The sequence below is a fragment of the Vidua chalybeata genome, chromosome 4 (genome assembly GCF_026979565.1).
Source record: "Vidua chalybeata isolate OUT-0048 chromosome 4, bVidCha1 merged haplotype, whole genome shotgun sequence".
Lineage (NCBI taxonomy): Eukaryota > Metazoa > Chordata > Aves > Passeriformes > Viduidae > Vidua > Vidua chalybeata.
In genome coordinates this window covers 45,143,070-45,152,755 of record NC_071533.1, presented here as the reverse complement: position 1 = coordinate 45,152,755, position 9,686 = coordinate 45,143,070, and the positions used below count along the sequence as shown (strand labels likewise).

Genomic DNA, 9,686 nt, shown 5'->3' with positions numbered 1-9,686 from the left:
AGATTTTTAGGCAAAAGATACTAGGCACACTGGCCTCTACGTTAGAGGCTGATAGAAAACTATACTGTTTGCAAATATTATTAAATCAAGCATATTATGCTAATCAATTAAAAGAGCTGCTTCAGTACATTCGCAAACTAGAGGCTGCTAATTTGCGGTGGTAGGAGTACAATCAAAGACACTGATCTGATTTCTGCCTGCTCCAAAGACAGTCTGGTTAATTATATACCAAGATTTGACTTATACCTAACAGGCATTAAAGCAGTTGACAGCATGCACTCTTATTCAGAATACTTGTAACATCACACAGCAAAGTGTTTAAAGATAATTGAATTCACAATAGTTGGTTTCACCAAACTATGACTGACTCCAAGCTGTGATCTAAATCTTCCCATGGTTTCCCATTGCAGCTTTATGTTCAAACTGATGAACAACAATGCAGGCTAGGACAGGGACCCACTGCAATGGCCAGAGGGCCCTCACTTAAGGGCCCTACACTTAAGGACACGAGCTGTAGAGACTTACCACTGCTCGCTGCTCACACTGTCCCAGGTGGACACACTGAACACAATGAAGATGGCTGTGCCAGTGCCTGTAGAAGAAATGGTCATGCTCAGCACTGTGGATAAGAGATCAGGCTACTCAGCAAACATCTAACACCCTCTCGTTCTTCCATTGTTGATTATAAGGCCCTTATATCTCTGGTATAACTTCTAGAAGGGATGAGAGGAGTCATTCTAAGCTAGCTCCTTCTCTTTGTCTTGGCAAAGACAGTAGAGGTTTGCTTTCGGTGTTTGATCATCTTTGAGACACACAGTATCCCACTGAGCTTATTTTAATATTTCTTGTTAAACACATACATGAGACTGCAAGAGAGCACCATGAACTGACACACTGTGCAATCAAATAACAGCTTCAATGCAATACAGAGAGGGCTTCTTTCCCAGAAGTTGTGTTACAGAAAATCTCACATGAATTTTTATTTTTGTTGGTTTTTTGGGTTTTTTTTTAATAGAGAGAATGCTGAATTAATAATTTACTGTTGAATGTTTGGAGGCTACTTCACTTGCAAATAAACTATTTTTTTTTACATATTTAAAATTGTAAATAATAAGGAATATTATATGGGTTTTTCATCTACTAGCTGAGCAAGACACATTCAGATAGGAATGTAACCAAAAAAGATAGCTAAATAGTAATGTTGCTCTTTTATTTATTTACTCAGCACTTACTATCATTGCCTGTGATTTAATTTGCAATGATATTAATGAGGCATATATAAAAAAATACCAGCAGCTCTTCAGGAGATTGCCTAATATGAATTGATAATGTAAAGAGTTAGTAATATCTGTCCACAGTATTGTTAGGGCACAGTGAACCATGCACATTTTCATTCATTTGTAGTCAGAAGTTCCAACCCCTGTGAAACTTTCAAAATGCTTAAACAGCAATAATAAGGCATCAATACAGCCTCAATCTAACTGAGGGGACGAGACAGCTCTCAGGTCTGGCAGCTGCTGCTGGAGTAGAAGAATTTGGTTATCTTATATTCAGCAATTCATGTTGTATCAGAATTTTTTTCTGTTATTTTTCTATAAGCTTTGCTTAAAAAAAATGTAAAAAAAAAATCAAGAGTTATCAGCTGAATAAAGTAACATTTTACCACTCTGAGAAACTGAGTATGAAATGCTAGTAAGGTATCTTTATAAAATAATGCTACCAAAAGCACTTTATCTACTGCTGCATAAGAATGTAACATTTTGAAAATATTTCTATGTCACAGAACAATTTTATTTCATGAGACTCAACTCCTGCAGGCTAAAAAGAACCATGTTAACATCAGAAATGCATGCATGTAGATTTTAGGAAAACAAGCTTATCATGTTTTTTGATTTTCTCAGATTTAGGTTGCTTTCTAATATCCCCATTGTATTTTCCTCATCTGAGATATAAATCTGCTTGTGAAGAAAATCAAAAGCCAAATTAGAAGTATAACCAGAGTAACTAGATTTTCAGCTGCCTAAGCACTTTCTGTACTTTTTATATGCACTGTCTTGTTTCCATGGTTGAAGAAGGGGAACATTGTAGGAAGAATCCTAGCTTTTAACAAAAAGCATCTACATTATGAAGAAAACTCAACCGCACTTCATCCTGATGAGGTGTAATTTGTTCCTTTGCCCTAGCTTCTGGAACTATTTAGTATGCAAAAGCTGAAACAAGTGGAACAAGCCAAAAAAGTAGAACAAGCTGAAGAACTACAGATATCTTCAGGTAGAAACAGCCACCACAAAAGTGATCCAGCAAGATCTAGAACCATAAAAGAACCAACATGAGTCTGAATGACACCTGTGGAGTGTAACATGCTATAAATTTAGTCCCAGTCACATAGCATGGTAAATACAAATAAATAAATACAAATAAATACTAGATACATTATGCCAAAAAGTGTGTTTTCTTTCTTTCAAAAAAAAAAAAAAAAAAGGCTTATGGGGAATGCCTTTATAGAACAGATAATTTCAACAACTTAATGCAACACTGCAGAAATTAAATTTCCACTGATTACGAAGGTTTTATGGAGGCATAACCATAGAAAAATGGAATTGAATGAACTATATTCATAAATACTGTCAGACTGTCAGGACTGACAATCATTTCAAGACTGCTGGTAAATTAAAATACCACTACTCATACAGATAACTATATTCTAGTTAAGTCTTTATAACTCTCATTCAACCCTCTTTCACACATAAAATTGTCAAATTCTTGAATTTCTGTTCTGCTTAAAATCCTTCTTTCCTATTTCTGTTATAAATAATATTTATTTCAGTTTTTGTTTGAATTTTCTTGACAGGAAGGGCAGGGAAAATTTGTGGAGGTTTTATTTGCGATAATGGAAAAATCTTCGTAAACTTTCACCCATCTGAATAGGAAAAAAAAAGAAGAACCCTGAAAGGACATTGAGTATTCCCCATTGCAATTCTTTCAAGTGGTTAATAACAGGTTTATCTCCTTGTTTAAAATCAATGCTTAAAGGAATATCTTCCAAGAAACAGTCTAGAAGTACAAGAAGGTCTTTGGTTTGGAAAACACGTTATGTTATGTAACATGATTTATACTATGAAATATCTGGGTTGAGAATAATCAATGCAGAGGAAGTTTTTCTAGTAGTAGCTGTAGCAAACTGGGTAGTTCTACTCTAAAATTTTATTTGTTTCACATCCTTTTGTGTCATCTTTATTATGTGTCTCACAGCTGCTTGTATTTTGTAATTTTCAGACTTTGCTGCTTCATATTGATATGAGATTTGATACTAAGTATTGTAAAATAGTACTCTGTAAGTTAATTGCATCAATATTAAAACAAGTAAGACATTACAAACTGTATTTATTGCCTCTTAATGTGCTATGACATGCCAGAGAAGCTCACTTAGCATCGATAGTTGTCCTGCTTACTTTTCGATATGCTGCTAAGCAAACTTCTATTTACTTGAGCTTATGGAATAACCATATGTTAATTACTTCTCAATCACCTGTGAAGCTGTTTTTCTTAATGCATCACATTACAATCCCATTAAACAGATGTACACTCTCTAAGCTAAAAAGCCGAAGTTGCAGGTATGGGTTTTCAAGCAGGATCTATAATCCATCATTTCACCAAAAAAGGCTCTCAGAAAAAAATCACGTTATATTTTGCCTGAATATAAAATGCAAAAAGATGTATATATCTTTTTTTTTTTAGCTTATTGGTCCAACATAATGGAATCCTCTGAAGTAAAAAAATCTTCTGGTACAACAGGGTATGAGTGGTCTGTGATCATTAATTGCTTCAGCACCTTGCTCTGGAAGATTACCACAGACAGAGGATTTTAATTCAGGAATTTAGATGACTGAACCAGAAACTTTCCCACATTCACATGGAGTTACGCTAGCACCTCTTGTCAAGGAAGGAGTGGGAATTCCTGGGTTCTCCACCCTTTTTCCTTGGGCACAGTACACCCAGGAATGCACACCAAGCCCGATTGCTGCAAATCACCTGCTTTATGGCTAACACAAAAAAGATCAAACAGCTTGTAATTTTAAATAAAACTGGAAGCTGTGTACAATAAACAGTTATTTGAAGCACTTGAAGGAAAAATGTATGAAGAACAAACTGAGAGTGAATGTGTGCAAAGAAACCGCTTCCTGAGTTAAAACATGATCTTTGAATTATCTCAAGATGACTATCATTTAATTTGTTCTGTGATCTCTTTCTTTGGGTTCCATGGCTCTGAAAGTGGAATGATGTCATGCTTCCATAATTTGGTTATTTAGCACAAGCTTCTGTCTGTGTCATTGACTGTGGCATCAGGGTCCAGGTAAGAAGGAAGTAGTAATAAAAACTTGGGTTTACTGCATCTTAAATGAAAAAAAAAACAACAAAACTTTTGGGAGAGGGTTGCAAATATGCAATTTAGGAAGTATTGGAGCCCCATCAACAACAAGGGCAAAAGGTCTCACCATTTATGCAGGTGTGGTGTTAGTCGTTATTACTTTTTACCCTACATGGAAATAAGGAGAGTTATGACTTTCTGCAACAGAGCACCATCCTCTAGATATTTGTACAGCCATCTCAGCTTTGGTTTAAGCTTTTATAAAAAGTATGAAGATGTCAAGGTATTATAATAGTCCTAGAAGTAAAGAGAAGAGTAAACATATTTTCAGAAAGGTCAATCAATCATTTACTGTAAGTTTTATGCTTGAATGCTGCATGTAACTTTCCTGGCAAAGTTTCAGAAGATCCTTAAGACTCCTTTCTGTCATGCCTAAACTTCAGAGTAAAAAACAATGTGCTTGTTGCTGGCATTCTTTTTGACCCTTAACTTTATATTTTTTAAGTTATGTGAAAGAAGAGAGGAAAAGTGTTAATACACAAGCCTTGGGAAGCAGAATAGAAGTACCCTATGAGTACATCCCCAGGTGCAGGCAATTCATGCTTGAAGGCAACGTAACTATTTTTGGTCCTTTCTTGGAAGTTCCATCTCACAAATGTATGAGAATACAAAGACTGAGTAGTCAAAAGGATAAAAAGTTGTGCTGCCTTTGTCTGTTTGGAGGCCACAAACACTAAAAGAGCCCATTTCAGAAGCCAAGTACTTATCTAAAACAATAGAAAATGTCATACATAAACAAAGCAGTCCTTGAAGAGACAGAAGAGGTTTGTGTTCAGATGTTGAGAGAAAACATGAAAATTTAGCCCTGGATTTTTCTCTCCTGAGGGCTGAATCTCCAGTGTTTTGCTGGAGTTCATATGAACGAAATTAAATATAAGTTTTGCTACACTTGAGTAAGTAATGTTACAAAGCTGAGATAGGAAAATTAGGGAAAGGGAACCGATTATTAAAAAGCAGAAATTTCTGTTCAGCTGCGTTTTCCATATCTGTTGTTTCCTTCTTATTCCCCAGCTCAAATATAGTGAAAAGTTGCTCAGATGAGCAGGCAAGAATTACTTAGACACACAGCATAGATTAAAATGGCAAACTGCCACAGTCTTTAGCACAGAGGCTCAGTACTGTAATCCTACCAGGCCTAAACTGAATCCAAGTTAGGTTTACAGGATAACACAGCTAAGGAGAAGGGGTGAAACCAAAATCTTTTTGTCCACTCAGCTTAAGTGTTGTGCCAAGAGATAGGAGTTTTTTCCCCTAGGATCAAAGGTCTATCCTTTATACAAAGCTAACCCATGCAGAAACGTCCTGAGAGGCAAGTCCTGGTGCACTGATGAAAGGCTTGACGTCTTTTATTTTACTTCTGCTGACACTGGACCTCACCTCCTTACCCCTCCACTTCAGGCGAGCAGTGATAGCCACAAAAGAGTATGGTTTTTATCCTGATGCTATTTAAAGAGCCAAGTTGGCCAACTCTGGCCCATCTAGCTGGAATTGTTACTACAGAGGATCATTCTTCTTCAAATCACTATCTTCTAGGCCAGCTTAAAGGAGGGCTAATAAAAGAATACTTAATGGATCTCTAAGAAAGGACAGAGTTCATTCCCTCTCTTCTACCTAACAGGAGGAGGGCAGCAATGAGTCTCAGTAGTTCTGAGGAAAAAATACATTCATTTTAGTGATAACTCAAACACCAGCACACCCTAAAATCTCACTGCATAGTCATGGATGCAATAAAAGAGAGAGATTACCATATTATGAAGGTCAGCACAATGTTTTTTCACATATTTCACTGTTGCAGATAAAGGACTACTAAAAAACGCATACAAGAGAGCTGTGTGTGAGGCTACAAGGTCTGATAAAGACCAGGTTGCTGAAACTGAAGTAGTCTTCTAGAAGACCTAGCTTTTAAAAAAATTGGGAAACCTTGCAATAGTCACTGAGTGATGTGAGTGAACAGATCTAGAATGTAGAAAGTGTTGGTAGGGAAAGCAATGTTAAGAACTGTTAGTCAAACTGTGTAGACACTACTGAGGATGGAAAATTCCTTAAAAAGTGTTTGCAAGAAATGCTTATTTTTTCCACACTAAATGTCATCTCCTAATAGAATGAAATGCCTGACGCTTCATGGAAAACCTCTCTGTGGAATAATTTTGTTCAGACTGCTAAATATCATGCAATTTAGCCTCTACACATACAGAATATATTGCAAACATCAATAACCTGTTGCTTGGAAATAGTACTAGGTGTGTAAAATCTGGATTTGAGGTTTTAATTTTATAAGATAAAGCCAGTGGAATCACACAACTTTTGCTTCTTAAGTGAATACCTAAGTATCAGATTTTTGAATAAAATTATATATGCTTGTTCAGTACAAGTCTGATCCAGTCCAAACCTGGTCTCAATCATGTTTGAGTGTTAACTGGCACTTAGGCATGAGCTTTGGTATTTCAGTCACTTTGGATTTGGTTTATGCTGCCTATTAGCAGGGGTAATCTGGTGTTGACAGCAGATGATGGAGCCATTTTGGATTTCCATACAGGTTAAACTTGACTTTTTTAATGTACACTGTCCTTGCTTAATCATTGACTTAACAAGGTGTCAGGGTTTCTACCTCTGGAATAAAATTGTATTATCTAAAGGTGGCCAAATATAGCCCATAAAGTTATTTTTTTAAAAAGTTTTCATTTTAAATAGGTAGATATATCTACCTGCCTGGCTTTGCTGCATTATGATACTAAACATCTTCTGAAACAACAACCTTTCTAAAGGATTATCTCTTTTTATTTACATTTCTTTTTATTCATCACCTCAGCCTGATTCATACTGTAAGGAAGAAAATGCTTTTTCCATCTAAAGAGACCCTCTATCATTTGTGATGGACTTAACACCTCTGTCCTGTCTCTGAGGAAAGTCTTTCCCTCAAAAGTTTTGCAGTCAATGGATTAAGGCCATTAGTTTATTTCTTTAAGTTTCCTTTGAGGTTTTATTTTTGGTTGTTTTGGAGGTTGTTTTTTTTTTGTCAGAATCAAACTAATGACAAATACTTCTCCTTCTAGTTTCTGTGGTTTCAACTGTAGTGTCTGAAACTTAATTTCCCCTTCTTGCCATACTAAACAAATTAGCTGGTTGATGTCTAGCATATGAAAGTTTTATATTCTCTCCAAGAATAAAAGTCTATTCATTTAGACCAGTAAGAACTAAAAGGCTCATCACTAGCCTCATTTTCAGGACATATCTCAAGGCACTAGGGACCAGTGCAGTCACTAGGGCTCTAGGTTTTGGCTTCCCAACTGCAACCCAAGGGACTTAATGCTATAGGTAGGCATGAGAGAAACATTTGCAGAAAAGACTTTTGGTCAGATTATCCCTGAGAGTTGTCTAACTTCTTTCTCCTTTGCATCCCTTCAGTGGTCATCATGATGGTTCTCTAACTTCCACTTAGACTAGACGAAATAGTTTAACTGCTGTTAATATTAAAAGCTGTTCAATGGCATGCCAATGTGCATGCTGAGAATACAATATGGAATCAGCAGGGCAGATATGTTTGATATGTAAATACTCTACCACAGCTCAAGATGCATCTCTGCCTTTTCAAGAAGCACCTCATTCCCATACAAAGGGCAGTCTGCTGGAGTTCTGATCATACTCGTTACAGATATTATCCCATTTCGCATCGCAGGCATAATGATGCCAGATTCACGACAGTGAATTGCTCTATGCCTGCAAAATCACACCTGAGCAAACTAAAGCAGAATATCTGCTTAGCATTGTCTATAACATGAAACTGCAAACAAGGACCGGTTGAAAAAAATATTAACTCATCTTTGCTTATCACTAACTCTTCAACATTTACCACCCACTCCTTCACCTGCCCCCCAGACTGTTTGTATTGAGGCAAAGGAGAAGCATGATGTGTATGGTGTTTAGGGCCCAGAGTACAAGTCTTACGAGGAACAGTTGAAGGAGCTGGGGCTGTTTAGCTTGAAGAAAAGGAGCCTGAAGGGAGACCTTATTGCTTCGTGGAATATGGTCATAATGAAAATGTTGCTGTCTCTTTTCCCAGGTACCAAGTAATAGGATGAGAGGAAACAGCATCCAGTTTCACAAGCAGAGGTTTGAAGTGCATATTAGGAAAATTCACTTTGCCAAAAGGGTTGTCAAGCGCTGGAACAGGCTGCTTAGGGAAGAGGTTGAGTCACCATCCCTTGAGGTATTTAAAAGACCTGTAAATGGGGCACTTACCTACATAGTTTAGTAGTGGACTTGGCAGTGCTGGGTTAATGGTTGGACTTGTTGATCTTAAGGGTCTTTTCCAACCTAAGTGATTCTGTGAGTCTGTATATTCCTTGAGGATTTGAAGAGCATCAGGTATGGGCGGCGCAAATACATGCTTCTCCCTGAACCGCAGCACTATAGAAAACACGTGTGTAGACTTAGTCAATGTGCACACGAACACCTCAGCTATTCCACTTCAGAGAAAAGAACCACACAAAAACTTAGGACAGATCTCTGGAGAATGTAAACTGAGCAACTCAGCACTTAATCAGTCTGCCCAGGTAAAGTTTTGTCCACAGCCTCTTTGGCAGTGTTTTTCAGGGCTTGGCCCTCCCATGGTTCACAGCACCTCTGTGAAATTACATTCTTTGCTACAAAGATTCAGAAATAAATACATGAAAAATAATTGGGGACTTCATCTGTGCATACAGCTAATTTGATCTCAGCCACAATATGGCTGCAACATTATACATTATGCCTAAAGTAGTTACAGTAACACCATAAAATAATAAACCAGTTCTAAAAGACTATTTTTGTCACATCCTGTAATCTGTGCATATTTTAAAGCTCAGATTTCTTAAAGAAAACTAAACTCTTTCTGCTATCCCTTTGTGATCTCTTGACTACAGCTCTCTGTATTCAGTAGTAATATTTTCAAGGCTTCAGATAAAAAATTGCTTTCCTGATATTTTTCTGAAATATGCTGTGAAATCTGTTTGCAACAGATTATATTAGCCATAGAGACTTTTAAACCTCTGTTCACAAATTAATTTTCTGAAGACAGTCACAATCATGAACAAAATAATGCACGCTCATCCCTCAATGCAAGAGTTCATGCCTAAACGCTGCCTTTTTTGCACGGCAGCTTTTAATTGCAGAAAGTAGTTCACTGAATTGTTTTTCATTATTTAGATACCATGCTGTTTTTCTTGCTAAAGGTAAGTTCCATATAGGTTCAGAGCCATTTTCACATGTTAACCGAGAG

At 36.9% G+C, this 9,686-nt stretch overlaps 1 long non-coding RNA gene across 1 annotated transcript in view; it reads right to left on the bottom strand.

Moving 5' to 3' along the window:
- Positions 1–524: 524 nt before the first annotated feature.
- Positions 525–9,686, bottom strand: part of LOC128787030 (uncharacterized) — a 30,797-nt gene continuing 21,635 nt past the window's right edge. The window contains exon 4 of the long non-coding RNA XR_008430540.1: positions 525–592. This is a non-coding gene — a long non-coding RNA (uncharacterized LOC128787030). The remainder of the gene's footprint in view (positions 593–9,686) is intronic.